This window comes from Marmota marmota, unplaced genomic scaffold (genome assembly GCF_001458135.2).
Source record: "Marmota marmota marmota unplaced genomic scaffold, marMar, whole genome shotgun sequence".
Lineage (NCBI taxonomy): Eukaryota > Metazoa > Chordata > Mammalia > Rodentia > Sciuridae > Marmota > Marmota marmota.
Window position 1 is genome coordinate 7,651,170 of NW_025999949.1, and position 17,141 is coordinate 7,668,310.

Here is a 17,141-nt window from a genome sequence, read left to right on the forward strand (position 1 = left end):
CATTATTTAATGTATTTAATATTGTATACTGATTTTAAAGTTTCTTATGATTTTAATCTTAATAATTAATTGGTAATGTTAACTGGTATTAAAGCTAAGAAAATATATTCACATGGAAAATAAACTATACTGAAATAAACAGTTTCAGTCTAGATTGTCCAGTATCAAAATGGTAGAAAGGAAAGTTTTCAGATTTAGGTGTTAATATTTGGGTAGTGGACATTTTCCTTGGTAACTCTTGACCTTTCAAATGTCCTTTATTAAAAAATATAACTCTATTTATTGAGTTTTGTAATATAGCTTGGATTATCAATGCTGAGAATACTCACTATATTCAGTTGGCAAGGTTAACATTGGTTTCCGAAAAAATATATTTTAAAATTTTATTATTATAAACAAACTAAATTCCCAATAAAATATTTTTGGAAGCAAAAAACGTTTGGGATTTTGGAGACAATCTTCAGATTTTTGTGGTAATCCTGGAAGGATTTTCTAAATTGCCAGATATGCCCTAAATTTTCCAATATTTTGACTATTGCTTGATGTATTGCATTTCTTTCATACTTTTCAGTTGGGGCCTCTTGTGTACTGTATAATTAGCATACTATTAAAAAATTCTTGCCCCCCCCCCTTTTTTTAAATAATCCCCACAAAAAAATCCAACGTTTTTTTCTAACTGGTAAATTAAGGAACGTTTAAGAACTGGGTGACATTAGTCCTAAAGTTTAGTATAATCCTTGTTACATAAAATGCATTCAAACAAGAGTTGCCAATAGATTCAACAATAGAACTGAACTGGGAAAAAACTAAAAACAGTTTCAATAGAAGCCTGAAGCTCAGTCTCAGTCCCCCTCTGCCACCTTGAGGACACAGTGTGAATTGCAAGAGGCTCTGGTGAATCACGACTGCTCACAGGCCAAAAAGCAAATCAAGGAGGAGAGGGCAGTTTTTAAAAGACATGAATTGAGATGATCATTCAGAAGATTAAAATGAGAAAGGGGTTCTTACCTGTAATGCACCAACTACTGAAGCGATTTAAACAAAATTTCCAGTAAACTGTCTTACACTTGATCCAGTTAGAGTGAAGGAACATAGAGAATCTGTTTTCTTCTTTGGTATCAGTCAAATTCTAATTTCATTTAAGTAGTTTTGTTTAGTTTTCTTAAAACCTGTGATGATTAGGTTGGAAACCGAGCAAGATGACTGATAAAGGAAGAAGGAGAGAAGTCCATCAAGCAGAGAGAAGGATTCTCTACCTTTCGTTTTTTACCTCCTATAATCACAGATCAGGACCAGAATGGGGTAGGCTATGTTTGTAGCCAAACAAATGAGTGAAATCACTTTTTCTCTTCTTCCTTTGTCCTGATTTCACCAGGGGTAGGTACCACTTTTAATTTTATTCCTTTGCAGAAGCTTTTCTAAGTTTGGGTGCAGAGCCCTTTCTCTTGTGTGGATGGTCTGACCTCCATGTGGGCTGCACACAGTGGGCATTCTCTGAGCCAGCAACAGGCAGCACCCACACCCTGTCGTTTAATGTCCTTTGTGGGGTGGTTTCCTCCTCTGCATTTAATCCTTTGTGACCAGTTTTCTCTGTATTATCTTTTTTTTTTTTTTTGGAAATGTCCTGGGCATTTTTCTCTGTACTAAGCAACTCGGTCTTTTTGTTGGCCTGTTTGAGCCCCCATCTTCTGCCTATCTCCTTTGCCACCTCAGTGCACTTCTTTATCCTTCCAGATGTCTCAAATTCCAAAAACACAGCTGTCTTTTCTCTTTATTGTTGTTCACTGCCAGCCAGATAGTTAGAATACTTATATCATTATGGACACATTTTTCCATGTGAGGGTTTTAATAGGCATGAATATACATCCTGGGATTTACGGAATTGTTAGAACATGATGTCAGGGGTAGCACATCCAAAGAGGAACTGGCTCTGTGGAGGCACAATTTCCTCAGAATGGAGTGGATGATTAACAGAGATTTTTCCACTCACTCTGAGTCTTCAATTATTTCTATTTCTCTGGCTGGTTCAGTTCCTATTGGAAAGTGCACAGATATGGACCAATGCTGAGCCTAAAAAACCTCCCCACAATCTCTTTGTAAGCTAAAGTTTCCTAAAAGTAGCAAACATGCTACACAACACTGTGCCAAGGCATTATTTCAAATATTCCACATATAGTAATTTTTTCTCTCCTCATAACCCTATGAGAGAGAAACTATTATTACAGTTTTAGAGAGGAGAATTTAAGCTTTTGAAATTCTTCTTTCACCATAACCCCAAAGGGCCTTCTCCACGTATATAATTAACACAACTCCTCAGATAGGTTTGGGGTTTGGACCTAGGTAGTTGGGCTATAGAATTTGCACAGAGAACTGTTATACTGTGGTGTATTAAGGTGCCTAAGGATTTTGTTTCAGGCTTGTGGACATTAACTAGAATGAAGATTCCGGGTTCTTAAGGACAATGTTCTTATGCTGTTTTTGTGGAAAACCTGTGTCCTAAGTAAAGCACTCATCATTTAAAGATAAGGAATTGGATAAGAAGAATATTCAACTTTATATAAAGATTCCATAATGTAAAGAATGGGAACATTTTTCTCATTGTACAGAAAAATCAGACTTCTGGAAGTTATTAAAACCACAAAACAAAGGCAAATTCTATGAACTATCTTCTTTGGATTTTCAATAAAATATAGAACATAAAATACATTACACTACTAAAAGATGACTGGCATATGTATATATAAGACAAAGGGTGAAAGAAAAGGGGCTTTTACTCAGATGAAAATAAGAAAAATCTTGTATTCAAACTAAGAAATGATGTAGCATGACTTACAATATCAAAAGAGGCAGTAAAGGGCATAGGAGATGTTTACAAGTATTTCGTTATTCTGAGAGTTTTTAATCAGAAAAATGAAGGCTAGGGGCATGGGAATGTGGCTTAATAGTAGAGCACTTGCTGGGCTTGAGCAGGCCCTAGGTTTGATCCCCAGTACAGGGAGTGAGGAGGAAAGAATATAAAGCTTTTCTGATCTAAGAAAAAACCATAGTAGATGAAGCAAACTCACTTAAATAGCAAGGGAAGCTGATGAAAAGAGAACAATCCTTATGCCCACCCTGATGAATTGTCAAGTTTCAGAGGTGGAAAGCACTGTATTTAAGTGTCCAGGCATGAAAAAAAAAAAAAAAAAGAAGCAAACCAATGCAGCTACAAATGAAAACTGTTTTTACATTTCCACACAACATTAATGTTTGACTCTAAAGCACTATATTTATAGACCTGGGAAAAATTTGGACCCATTTTTTTTTTTTCTCTTTATGCAAGTTCTATATGAAATAGAATAAACAAACCATGACGATAAATGAAACTGGCTTATAAAATCAGACTCAAATAATATTACCCATCTACCTTTGAATATACTTTGTGTATTTGAGCAAGACCTAATAACAAACTTAAAGACAAATTAGGCTATGAAAGGATTTGTTGAATACTGCAACACATATCTATAAGCCCATATTCTTGCTGCGAATATAAATACAAATATAGTTTGAATATAAGAACATGCCCAAAGAAAATCGATACAATAAAAATGATCTGGGCTTCAAAAATCCTAGTTTGTAAATAACGAAAGCTACATTTTATAAACGAGTAGGTGGATATAATTAAAGGAATCAAAAACATTTATTTTTCAGGGGACATATTCTTGCATTTTAATCTGAAGAAAGTTATTTCAGGACCGCTCTGGCACTTTAGGTGAGTTTTAAGTGATGAAAACCAAGGAAATATAGCAATAATCCACAAAGCAAAAGATGGAAGCAAGTTAAAGGACAGGGGAAGTTGTAAATAGTGTGTCAAAACACATATATGAAAGAACAAATGTTTGTAATTTAATAAGTAAAAAATTTTATGTTAAATTAGAGAAGAAAAACTCAAGTTCAAATATATTCTGTTTCCAAGAGACAAATCTAAAGTAACAAAGTGTAAAGAGTAGAAAAAATGACAAGGATATATCAGGCACAGAAATTAAAAAGAAAACATCCTTTAAAGGATGATATATTGGGGAAAGCATTAAATAGATAATTTACCCATCAAAATAAATTATCTGAATCAATGGTGAAATTTTTGTATTTTAACACGAGGACAATCTCGTAACACTGTAAAGTGAAAGCAGTAGTCATAGAAGTCAAATGTCTCTTCACCCTTTTGTAATATAGCAAATGCATCTATTATTTTCACTAAGACATGTAAAAAACACAAAAAAATAATTAAAATATTCAAACTGTTTTGTTCATTGAGAATACATAGTTTGTTTTCATGAAACATTTTCAAAACATTGTTATTCACTATTAGCTCAGCAGTATCAACTGAGAGTATTTACAGTATTGGGTAAGAAAGTACATTTTAGTGGCTTCATTTTTTAAAACAAACTTCTAGAACTTGTACATATATGTACAATGTTAGTACATATGCAAACAGTTATAAACTCATTTATTGACAGCGTAGTTCAAACCTTCACTACCAGTGTTATATGCTTCAATGTTTGGAGGTCCTTATAGTCATTTGGGTTGACTTTTTCAAAGCAACAATTCTGCAGATCTCATTATCTGACTCTAAATCAAAGTAGCCTCCCCACCTCAAAGCCAATTTTAAAAAGGGGGAAAAAAAAACCCAAACAAAAATATCTAGACAGTCTCATTTGCACACAGTCTGTAAATTATATTTGATAACTGGTATATATTTACTGACTTCTTCACTTTGTACTAGTTCACTCTCTTGTAAGCTCAAAAGCAACTGCTCTTCATCCTTCATATCCAGTTTCCACAATTCAAAGTCTTTTGCTTGGCGTCTCATTATCTACTTCTGAGCTCCATTTACTACTTGATTAGTCCCTACTTCCTCCCTCTAATCTGATAGTATTTGTTGCACTTTAATCCTTGGTTCTATTTTCCTTTGACTAATCTCTTCTTTCCCATCTTCTCTAAATATAGGCTCTCCTGAAGAGTAAATACATTTCCCCTCTTTGAGCATCTGTTCCCAATCTCAACCTTACATCAACTATCCTCTCTATTTAGAAGACCCCATTTAGGCCTTCATCCTTATCTCCTTTCTAAACTACTGGATTAAAATTTTTGCCACCTATGCTTACTTAGTAGGATTTATTGAGCATCTACTATTGTAATTATTTTAGGTATTTTTCACATGTCATTTCACTCAATCTTTGGAAAAACCTGCAAAGTAGATGCCATCTTCATATTTAAAAGATGGGGACATTGAGCTTTAAGATATTTGGATAACTTGTATAGTTAATGAGTATTAGAAGTTTTATCCTGCGCCAAGCCACAGAGCTAACTACTTTTAGGAACATTGTATTTTGCCCTTTTACTTAAGGAAGACTTCACTTAATGATCAACTTGTTAGAATGAGAAATGAGAAAAACATTTTTCAGTACTTTGTAGTAAGTGCTATGTGACATTTTTTGCATCTGATTTAATTTTTTTTTCATAACGCTAAGAAATGAGGTAGTCGGAGGCAGAGACTTGTAAAACTTGCACAGCTAACAAACAGCTGATCAGGTATTTGAAATCATGTTTTCTTTTCCCCCATTGATTATATCATTCGCTTAAATTAATTAGCTGCTAATTTGGGATTAAGTTGCTTTCTCTCCTCCTCCATGCTCAACGTACTTATTTTGAACATAAGTTCACTGAAAATCAAAGCCTCCCTTAGTTTTGATCTTCTAAAAGTAAATAGCCGTGAACAGAAAAATTGGCCACTGAGACATTAGTTATAAGTGGAGGTTTTGCCACAAAATTTATCCCTGACTTTCTCATTTCACACTACCTTCTCTTTCTGTGACCGCCATCTTGGTCAATGGCACCACATTCCACTGAGGGGATGAAGCGGGAGGCCTGCATAGGAGCCACCCTTACCTCTGTGATTCAGGCAGTCACCTGATCCTGTTCTCTCCTTTGTCCATCATAACTGAGAGCGTCCCTTTCTGTGCACCCTCACAGGACTACTTCAGCCCCAGCCCCCCTCATCTCTGACCTGGAACAACACCGATCTTTGCTATTGGTCTTCTTGCCTCCACCACTGCCCTTCTCTAAGCTATTCTCCAAAAGGAGCTGCAATGTTTTTTTAAAAATTAAAATCTCATAATGAGAACCTTACAGAAGGATCCCATGTGATTCAGGGTAAAGTCTAGTCTCTCTAGCGGGGCAAATATGACCCAGCATGATCTGCCACCTTCTAACACGTGTAACTTGAATCCTTGTCACTTCAGTCCCATCCAAGAACAGCTGAATTAGTCACTATTTCCTGGCTCAGGCAAGTTCTCTTGACCTTAAGTCTTTAAACGTTATTCCTGATGCTGGAAATACGCTTTTCTTCATTTCCCACCTCACTCTTCAGAGCCTTGGGTTTCTTTCTCCTCAAGAATTGGTTGGTCATCATTTCTGTGAATTTCCATATTATGGATACCATCCTAAACTTATAGTATTTTTCCACAGTGTCTTGAGACTATTATGTCTTCCCACTAAGCGTGATGCTCTTTCAGATGGAGGGTATATACAGAACGCAGCATTTGGCGAGTTGAAGGAGCCTAGTAATGTTTGCTGAGTGAATGAAATTTCTAGAAGAGTCATAGCCCCTTTTTGTAGCATCAATTCACTTTTATCAAAAAAGTTTGTTCTCGGGGCTCATTTTTGTCCCTCTGCTTCCTTGCAGTATTTGCTAGAAATAATGGAAGAATGATAAATGAAAGAGGGGAGGTGATGAAGCTTGTCAGAGATGCTGAGAGCAGATGAACATTCCCTCTCAGTAGACTGTATCTCTCCAAAGCTCCTTTTAGAAAAGGATCCAGGCAAGAGCCAAAGGCATGGTGATATCAGGGGATGGATGCCTTCTGCTGGGGAGAAGGGAGAAAATGTTACAACAAAATGCTACAAGAGCTTGGAAGATCTATTTTTGTTTGTTTAAAGTTCAATGTCAGTTTTCCTTAGAGTATAGTATTCTAAAGAAAATGTTCCCATCTCTAACTAGTTTCTTGCTTTATTTTTGCCCTTTCTTTGTTTTCAGAGTACCATCCATTCCATCAGTTACACCAGGTCCTCAGGAAGGGCAGTTGCCCTTCTAAGCCAGGGTGTGGAAATCTGGGAAGGTGGGAGTGTTTGTGGTGGTCTCAGTGACTGAGAGGCCCTGGTGGCATTTAGTGAGCAAGAAACATAGAAAGCTGGTTGTCTGACAATGTTCAGGAGAGTCCTGCAGGATAAATAATCATCTCCTGGGCTGCTGACTTCAGTGTCTTCCCAGATATCCATATAAGCAAAAGCCTCCTAAAAATCTGGAAGAAAAGTCAAATTATCTTTTCACATATAAATGCATGGTATTTTTATGCATTTTAAAGTATCAATTGAATTTGCTAGAGTGCAACTGTTGTGTACATAAAGATTTTACTTCATTCTATCTGGGACTTTACCAAGAGTTGTTACTCATTATGACAAATCTCATCATTGATGACAAAACTACATGAGATCCTGGAGTTAAAAATGTAGCATGTCTTTACCAGTTTGCATTTTGGGCTGTTTATATCAGTATTTCTTTTAATATATTGACATATTGAATTATAGTGAAATGGTACTATAAATTGCATTCTTTTTATGTCTGCTTTATGTAACAGGGCATTCTATATTTTTAAGTTTGTAGGCAGATTGTATTTTCTATCTTTCAGAAGAGCAAGAAGTTATATAATGTTTTGAAGGGTGGTGGTATTTGATTTGATATGGTTGAAATTCCTTTATCTGTGTTGAAGATCCGAGCAATTTTAAATGGAAGGACACTGGAATTGGTCCTAGAGTGGAATTCCAGCTCTACCCCATTACTGGGAAGTCATTCCCACTGTTTTGTTTTCTTATCTCTGAAAGAGTTAACTCCGAGGGGTGTGGATGGTTGTGGTGTTGATTATAAAAGCACTTTCTGCTATATTAACTTATATTGGAGTCTGACATGATGATAGTGTTTGGTAAATGTTTAGGTATAATTATAATAATCAGATTCTCCCTGCCCCAGTATTGGCATTGAACTTAGAGACACTCTACCATTGAGCTACATCCTCGATCCTTTTTAATCTTTTAAACTAAGTTACTGAGGCTGGCCTGGAACTTGCGATCCTCCTCCCTCAGCCTCTTGAGTCTGAGATTACCAGAGTGTGCCGCTGTACCCAGCAAACGTTGACTATTTCAATACCCGTTTCATATCTTGTTTTCAATCTTGGAGCATGCAACTTTTTGTTCTCTTCTGTTATTAGATTTTCCAAAGTACTTTGAAGTCTGAACATGAAATGACTTACCTAACTTTTTAATAACCCAGAGCTATTACAAAAGTGAGTCACTTCAAAATATTTTTTGAAATATGTGGTAGAGAATATAATCATTTCAAGAAAGTATTTTAATAGATATTTATAGACTGGACTTTGTAGATTTAAGATCCACGAGTCGTCTTTTGGAATGGTGACACATGTGAAGACTAATTGGTAGAGAAAAGATGAGCGTGCAGGATGTGATGGTGCCCTGACCTGGGGTAGTCCAAGCCTTCACCTGGGCTGGCTCCTTCCCTCCTCTGATGGCAGCAGACGGCCTGTAGATGTCCCCAAACGCACGTCTTGTTAATGTTTAAAGCTCTACTTTGTTGAAAACGGCTCTCAGGTTTATAGATTACCAGCAGCCCCAGCTAAAGTGTGCTAGACGGATAAAGACAAGTCAGCGGTGACTTACTGGGGGAAAGTGGAGGAGGCCTGGAAGGAGTGACCCAGAAAATAATCACGGCTGCCAAGGAAATGGAGAAGGGAGGGAGGAAGTCTGAATTTCCAAGGAGGATCATCAACTACCCATCAGAGGGCCAAGAAACAGATTTGCTTGGCTTAGGTTATGCTAAAATATAGTCTTTTTTTTTTTTTTCCTTTTTATCTAATTGGCAGGTTTGAGATTTAGCTTCCCCCCCGCCACCCCTTCCCCAAATCCAGACAGAAGATTTAAATTATAGAATTTTTTGGCATACTAAAACTTTAAAACATATGTAACTAATCATTATATTCTTTAAGCTGGGAATAAAGTTGTTAGAATTATTTAAATATATTTTATGGAATTTTTTTTTTTTTTTTGCCATAAGACATCCTTAGATATCTTCCACAAGAATGTGGTGTAGTGTGTATATTTTCAATGACTTTCAACATGTAAAAGTCCTGAACTTTGTGAAGGAAGTGTACTAACCAGGAAGTCGATAGGAAGCATGATGCAGCCTCAGAAATGAGAATTTCATCATGATTTTTTTTTAATGTGTGAAAGGCCACTGGGTATACAATGATATATTTTGTTGACAGGAAAATAAATGAGTAGCATTTTTTTTTACCTTGTCGTGAAATTCAAGTGCATTAAATGCTTCCAGAATTTGTTCCTATAAGACAGAATATAACCTGCACTTCCAGCAGAACTCCAGCCGAAGAGTTAGAGCTCTTGAAGCCATGAGCCAAGGCTGGAGGAATGGTTATTCTGATTTACTTAACAAGACAGGTGAATATGCACCAGTTGCTATTTCTCTGGTAAGAGTATTGTTGTATATGAATGCTGTTTAAGGTGTGTTTTTTGTTTTTTGGTTTTTTTTTGTTTTTGTTTTGCCTCTATAACCAAAAGGCTTGAAGAGGACAATTTTAGAGGAGAAAAAGGTTATTTGGTGCTCATGGTTTTAGAGGTCTCAGTTGATAGCTCCATTGCTCTGTGCCTGAAGTGAGACAGAACACCATGGATGAGGAGTGTGGTGAAGGAAAGCAGCTCAGGGTGTGGTCCACAGGAAGCAGAGGGCTCCACTCACAAGGGACAAAATATACACCCCAAAGGCATTTCCCTAGAGACTTGCTTCTTCCAGCCACACCCTACCTTCCTGCAGTTACCACCCAGTTAATTTATTCAAGTGAATTATTGCACTGATTAGATTATGAGAGCCTTAACCCAATGATTTCATCTCTAAACCTTCTTGCATTGTCTCACACATGAGCTTTTGGGGGGCCACCTCATATCTAAATCATAACAAATAGTCTAGATGTAGACAATTAAACAAGCAGAAGATTTCATAGGATTTTTAGAGATGAAAAGACAATACAAGGCGTAGGGCAGGCCATGTACTTTTAAATCAGGTTATGATGGAGAGTGAGAAGAGATGCTACAACAACTCTAGGCAACAGGTCTGGGATTGTTCTGGGATGTAGAAGCTCTTACAAAGAGATCAGCTGGTTAAGCATTCATAAAACATATTAGGGAATACAACCAAGGTTCCGCAATGTAATTTAGTGAAGTCACTTTTACCATTAGGGATCAAGGCAGGGCTCTTTGAGCTGTGAGTTTCTACTGTGCACTTGACCACTCCTTTCTGGCTCCCTCTTTAATGCATGTTCTGCAATCATCTCACAAGAAAGACTGAATCGGGATCTAGGCAGATAAGAGTAGTGGGATTTGAAGTGAATTCTTACTTTACAGACCGTGTTTAGAAGTTGTCTGTTTTGTCCTGAGCACGTGCAGAGGCAATAGGAATAGAATGAAAGAACTTGGGCCCTAGTGAGTGAACAATTGATGAGCTGAACCTCATAGTTTCAGAATGTTGGGTCATCTACTTTGGTCTTACTGTTCCCTGAAACCAGATTTCAGAGTTCCCTTTATGGTTTTGTCTTTCCTTCCTATGTTGGCAGCCTGGTGAATTTGCATAGGAAGTGACACAGTGCTTTTAAACCTTGCATGCCTTTCATATTTAACCCTCATTTGTTTTACAGAACTAATATTTAAGCACAAATGTCCTGGCCCTCCTTAATTCTCTCCCTCCTTTTTTGTGACCTGTTTGTTCTGTGGCATGAGCCCTGGAACAGATCAGATCAGATCTCCTAGGGGATCTGCAGAATAGATGGTTGATGTTTAAAGCCTCTTAATACAGTGCTGAAATTTAGGGGTACCCGAGGGCCCATTGTAGGCTATGTGTTTATGGATCTTTTTTGAACACTGTGAGGTGTTCCATTGACCCTGTGGGCATGACTGGGTGTTACCGTACCCTCTGCCAGGACAGCTATAATCCCTAGCAAATGGGAAAACATGGGGCAAATATTTGACTTGACCTGTCAGCACTTTATGAAAAATAATTGATCTGACCTTAATAGGATTCATGTGTTTTTTTTTTTTAAAATCACAAAACTGGTTAATTAAAATGAACTTTATAAAAATTCCTGTATATAATTATTTCGTACATTTTAAAATAGTCATGTTATTTTGAATTTAAATAGCTTAAAAATGGGTTTTATCCAAAAACTGCTCCTGAGCCCAGAGAACTGAAAAATGAGGTTGAGGAGTTCCCATTAATTGAGATTTCATGACAACCCAAGCCTGGTATTATGTGATTTATAGGTTTTAAGAGCTTGATCTTTATAACAACATAGTAAAATATGCATTATTATGACCATATACTAGATGGGGAAGCTGAGGCTCACAAGTTTGAATTCATTGTCCAAGACCACACAGCAGAACCTGGGGTTAATTTGGGTTCTATCCAAATCCAAACATATGCCAAGTCCCTCACCTAAATAAGGCTAAGGTAATGGAGTTCAAGCATCAATGAGCTCAGCAGAGATCATATCAGACTGGGCTTCCCAGACTGGACTTTCCCTGTAATATCAAAAGCTGGCTGATTTTTTTAGAGTTATTCAGGAGAATCACACCATTGTTTTTTTTTTTTTAAACAATCATTGCTTTACTCCCTTGGCCACACACACACAGCCCTCCACAGCAATTTGAAGCATCTGTACTTGTGGTTTTCTGTTTGGAGATCAGTTTTGAAATCACTATTTTCTCTGTCCATGGTATCTTAACATACTTGGCAAATTTCTTCCAATTGGCAGCCATCCTGGGCTCTCCCTGTTCCTGTTTCAGGAGTTCAGGCATTTGGCAGAGAGCTCCAATTTGGTGACAGTGTACATACTTTCTTATTTATATACTATAGCAGTAGATGAATATTCACAGATTGGAACTTTAATCACTTTTTATACTTCCATTTTTCCCACTGAAGATGGATGATTTGATGACTTGGTATTTAATACATGATCATTGTTCTCCCCCTGCAGTGGACATTGCTAGAACTCGCCTATTTCTTCCTGGGCTCACGGGCAAACTTGCTCCCCTGCCCATGCAGCTCTGTGAGGTCCATGTTAGGTTTCTGCCAATGAAATGTGAACAGAAGGAAAATGTTGTCTTCTGGGTTTCCCAGCTTACATGTTACTTCCTCTGACATCCCATTGTCCTTTGCATATCTAGAAAGCCTGATTATCATCGAAAGGGTTTTTCATGGTTGGTGTGTCTTTATCTTTCCAGCCCTTCTCTATTTCCTGCCTTGTGCTCCTTCTCAACCATCTGAAGCTTTGTGAAAACGCAAAGTTCTTTACCACTGGATCTTCATTCAAGCAATGGATCGTTACCTCCTCCAGGAAGTCCACCCTAACCTCCAAAGAATGGTGCCAGTGTGCTTCCTAGGGACTTCTACAGCACTCTACGCATACTGTGAGTAGGAGCACTTACCCCATTTTATTGAAATTTCTTCCTTCTGTGTTCCTCCACTGAGTAATTTGCTCCTTTAGGGCAGAAACGGATATGTTGTCCTTCATTCTTCAACGTTTTTTTTTTTCTCCAATAAATAACCTGGACCCTTCCCCTGTAAAAGTTCCTCCTATTCTTATTATAGTGCCTATATTCCCTTTGGTTTAAAGAAATGGCTACAAGACATCTTCGAATCCTCTGTTTTGTTCTCCTTTCATAGCTCATTTAGCAGCGGGCCTTGTCAGTTGTTATATCCTAACTTATGCAACCGTCTACTTGACTGCTTCTCCACTGTTTTCTGTATGTGGGGAGCTCCATTCAAACCAGACTCCCTACTTCCTTTCTGTGGGCTGGCCACTGCCTACCTCTCTGACCTCATCTCACATATTCCCAATTTCAAAGCATTCTAGCCTGTCTGGTGTACCTTGAACAGAATAGGCTTGTCCAAATGTTGTGTGTGTGTGTGTGTGTGTGTGTCTAGTGTGCTTCAAAACTATATGCTCAGGGCTGGGATCGCGGCTCAGTGCTTGCCTAGCATTTATGAGGCACTGGGTTAGATTCTTAGCACCTCATGTAAATAAAAGGCCATTGACAACTAAAAATGAATATTAAAAAAATGAAAGAAACCCACATGGTCAGGTTAGTCACATTACGGATGTCCCTTCTCAATAATGAATTCTGTTTAAGTCAGTTTCTTTGTCACTTATCTAACAAGAACAACTGAGAGGAAGGAAGGTTTATTTTGTTCAAGGTTTCAGACATCTCAGTCCATGATTAGCTGACTTCATTGATCTGGCTCCAAGATGGGGCAGAATATTGTGGCTGAAGAGCTGGGGACATGGAGGCCAGGAAGGAAAGGGAGAGTGAAGGGGTGGGGGAAAGGAGATGAGACAAGACGTAATCCCCAAGTGCATACCTTCAGCTACCCACTTCCTCTAGCCATGACCCACTTGCCTGTAGTTACCTTTCAAATTATTAATTCTCCAACTGGATCAATCCACTTACTAGGTTCCAGACATATCTAATCATTTCACCTTCTGTGTTAATACAGGTGTTTTGGGGAGACACTTCATGTCGGAATCTGAGCATTTCTCAAAGGCCCCACCTCTGAACATTGCTACCTCAAGGACCAAGCCTTCAAAACGTGAGTCCCTGGGGATGCTTCATATCCAAATCATCCCATTTGTTCATCTTATGTATTGCATTGGTATCTGTTCATGAAAATGGAGAGAGAGTAGAGGAAAGATGAATGGTATCATAATTACATAGCAAATTTTTTCTTTCATAGCAAAACTCGAAAGCTTTCATAAATTCCAGGTAATTTTTGTACCAATGTCAAGAGATCTTATCCACCAGTAAACAGCTTAATCACTACAAAAATAATTCTTATAAAAAGCTTCAGAAGAAGAAAAGAATGGGATATAGCTAAGGGTTAAAAATTCAAACTTCCCTTTTCTGTAGAGTGTCAAGCTCTGCAATGTGCCGTTTTCCTGATTAAGATCTTGGTTTTTAAAGTTGATATGATTCAATTCCGTTTCCTGGCCTCATCCTCTTGTGAACAGTTAGGATGTGTCCAGGAAACAAAGGATAGGCTTTTCCTTAGTAAACTGAATGTAAGATGGTTGAATGTAAGCTGCCCTCTCCCCTGAGATGTCATTGTCACATGAACAGGAACTTTAAAGTTGGTTCCGAATAGGAGTTCTTCCCATGGATTGACTAGATAAGCGACTAAATCCCCAGTATCAAGTTTCAAGGTCATCTAAAGCACCTGTGTGGGAACCATCCCATGTTTCACACATTCTCACTGCTCCTGGGAAATCTGAAGGTGAATTCTGTGTAAAATGTTTGTGTTGAGTCAGAACACTTGATATCACAGGCCTCCACTGGTTGATGAAGTGTTTTTAAAACTTGAAGGTGCATATGTATCGCCTGGGGAATCTTGTTAAATGCAGATTCTGACTCGGTTTGTTTTATGTGTGACCTGAGATTCTGCATTTTAAATAAGAGCCTATGTGATGCTGGTGCTGCTTGTCCTAGGACCATACCTTGAGTAGCAAAGGCAAACAACTTTGCATATTTCCATGGAATTCCCGCATAGCTTCGGGAAAGAAGAGGCTACAAGAATTTAGGGGGTATGGGGGTGGAAAAGACGGTGGAATGAGATGGACATCATTACCCTAGCTACATGTATGAAGACACGAATGGTGTGACTCTATGTACAACCAGAGAAATGAAAAATTGTGCTCCATGTGTGTACTGTGAATTGAAATGCATTCTGCTGTCATGTATAACAAATTAGAATAGTTTTTAAAATCTATCTCATAACACATGGCCTTAAGTCCTCTGATTCAGTATTGTTTAACTATGCCTTAATGTTAGTCCTCTTACAATTATCTTATTTATCTCTTGAATTATCTTATGTATTTTATTTTCATGTAGTGACAATGCCTGGCCTTCCTTAGGAATGTTGTCTTTATAGATTCTTTTCAAAATGGTGATATTCCAAAAGACTCTGTATACTAAAATAAAGTTGGTTCTTTTTAGTTATATATGACATTATAATCCATTTTGATATAATTATACAAGTATGGAATACATCTTATCCTAGGAATAAGATGGATCCCATTCTTGTGGATGTGCACGAGGTGGGAGTCATTGTGATATTTTAATATATGTATATAGGAAAATTATGTCGGATTCATTTCACTCTTTCCTTGTACTATCCTCATTCCCTTGCTTCATTTCCTTTTGTCTAATCTACTGAATATTTTTTCTCCCCTCACCCCTTCATTGTGGGTTAGTTTCCACATCTTGGCAAAAACATTCAACCTTTGGCTTTTTGGGACACACTTATTTCACTTAGCATGATAGTCTTCAGATCCATCCATTTACTTGTAAATATCAAAGCCATTCCTCTTTATGGCTGAATAATATTCCACTGTGTATTTACACCACAATAGCTAAGCTATGAAACCAACATAGGTGCTCTTCAACAGATGAATGGATAAAGAAAATGTGGTGTATGAATGAATTTTGAAAATATTATGGGCTCTAGTTTGTCTATTATCTTAGAGATGATAGCCTCACTGTATTCTATGACCACAGAACAGTTCACGTTGACAGATATATAGAGCATAATCTGCCACCATAATGCCCAAGAGATTATCTATCCGTAGTATCTTCTAATAAAGGCAAATTTGGGTGCTCTCATCAATTTTGTAAGAAAAGTTCTGTCAATTTCTGGGCTATGAGCTTTTATAAACTGTAGCTGGGTGCTGTCCCAGGATCTAATCAATGTTGGCATTGGGCTTGGTTTGAAAGTCAATTAGGTGATTCTAATATTATATGGGGACTGGAGTGAGATGTGTTGTTTAAAAAGTACTAATGCTAAAGCATCCACCTACTGGAACAATTCAATCACAAATTCTGGATAAGACCCAAATACGGGTATTTTTAAAAAGCCCCTGGGTGGCTTTAATGTGTACTATTTGATTTTTCCACACCCCCCCCCTCCCCGCACCCTCAGTCAGTTGAGTACTTTCTGTCATGTGGCGTGGATTTTCTAGGTGTATTCTGGGCCAAGCTCAGGTTGGCCAGGAATCTGCTCCCCCAGCTGCTGGGCCCCATGGTGCAGCTGCACAATGGCTCATTCCTCTGGGCAGCCCAGGGAGATGTGGCTTCTTTCCCACACAGCTTTTCAGGTGAGCCCCGCAGGGTCTTTGATGTCTCCATACCAGACTCGCCAAAGGCCTCCTAAAAACGAAGGTTCCTTTAACCCCCTTATCCTTCCACTTTGCTCCTGGAGGGATGGTTCTAGTTCATGCTGGCCGCAGCAGCAGCAATGACGCTGGGGATTTCTTCTTCATTATGCTCAACTCCCTGAGGCCCTGAGCGGCTTTGAATGTCCTGTGTTAATTCCAGTAAAGTCCCTCCCCCCACCTTTTTTTTTTTTTTTTTTAAACCCACCTTGCTGAGAAGCTGCCCAAGTACTTCCTTGGTTTTATGCCATAGAGTAGCCAGGAAAGCCACCTCCTCTATTCTGCCATCTTGAAAAAACAGTTATAACCTTTTCATGTTGCATCAGTTTTCATAACTTATCAGTAAGATGAGATCAGTTTGTATGTTACAAGTCATTGTTTGTAGCAGTTATTTGTCAAACAATGGTCAGACAATTCCATTTTTACTAGTTTTAATGCATGTTTATGTTGTATGTCTGTCATTGGGAATAATAGGAATAATTCTAACATGTTCAGTTAGACATTTTGAGATCTTTCACTAGATAAATTCAATGTTGATACCTGAATGCTTCCTTCAATATTCTTCCCTGTGCTGTTTTTCTCTGGAGGTAAAGTGATACTTTGTCAGGTGAACTATTTTAGCTTCAAAGTTTTTTTTTCTTTATCAGCTTTATTGCTTTTATGTTTATTATAAAAACAATAACGAATGTATGTTGTATTGTTTCTGGGTAAAATGGATGACTACAATTCAAACTTATCTACATTGTGCTATGGAAAACTTAGGTG

At 37.8% G+C, this 17,141-nt stretch overlaps 1 long non-coding RNA gene across 2 annotated transcripts in view; it reads left to right on the forward strand.

Moving 5' to 3' along the window:
• LOC125616517 overlaps window positions 1-17,141 on the forward strand; it is a 171,963-nt gene that overhangs the window by 16,952 nt on the left and 137,870 nt on the right. Inside the window, exons 1-3 of one of the 2 annotated variants that reach the window (XR_007347153.1) lie at window positions 5,463-5,571; window positions 12,397-12,582; window positions 13,670-13,762. This is a non-coding gene — a long non-coding RNA (uncharacterized LOC125616517). Of the gene's footprint in view, window positions 1-5,462; window positions 5,572-12,396; window positions 12,583-13,669; window positions 13,763-17,141 lie in introns of those variants that run through there. The other variant, XR_007347152.1, reaches the window with a different exon arrangement.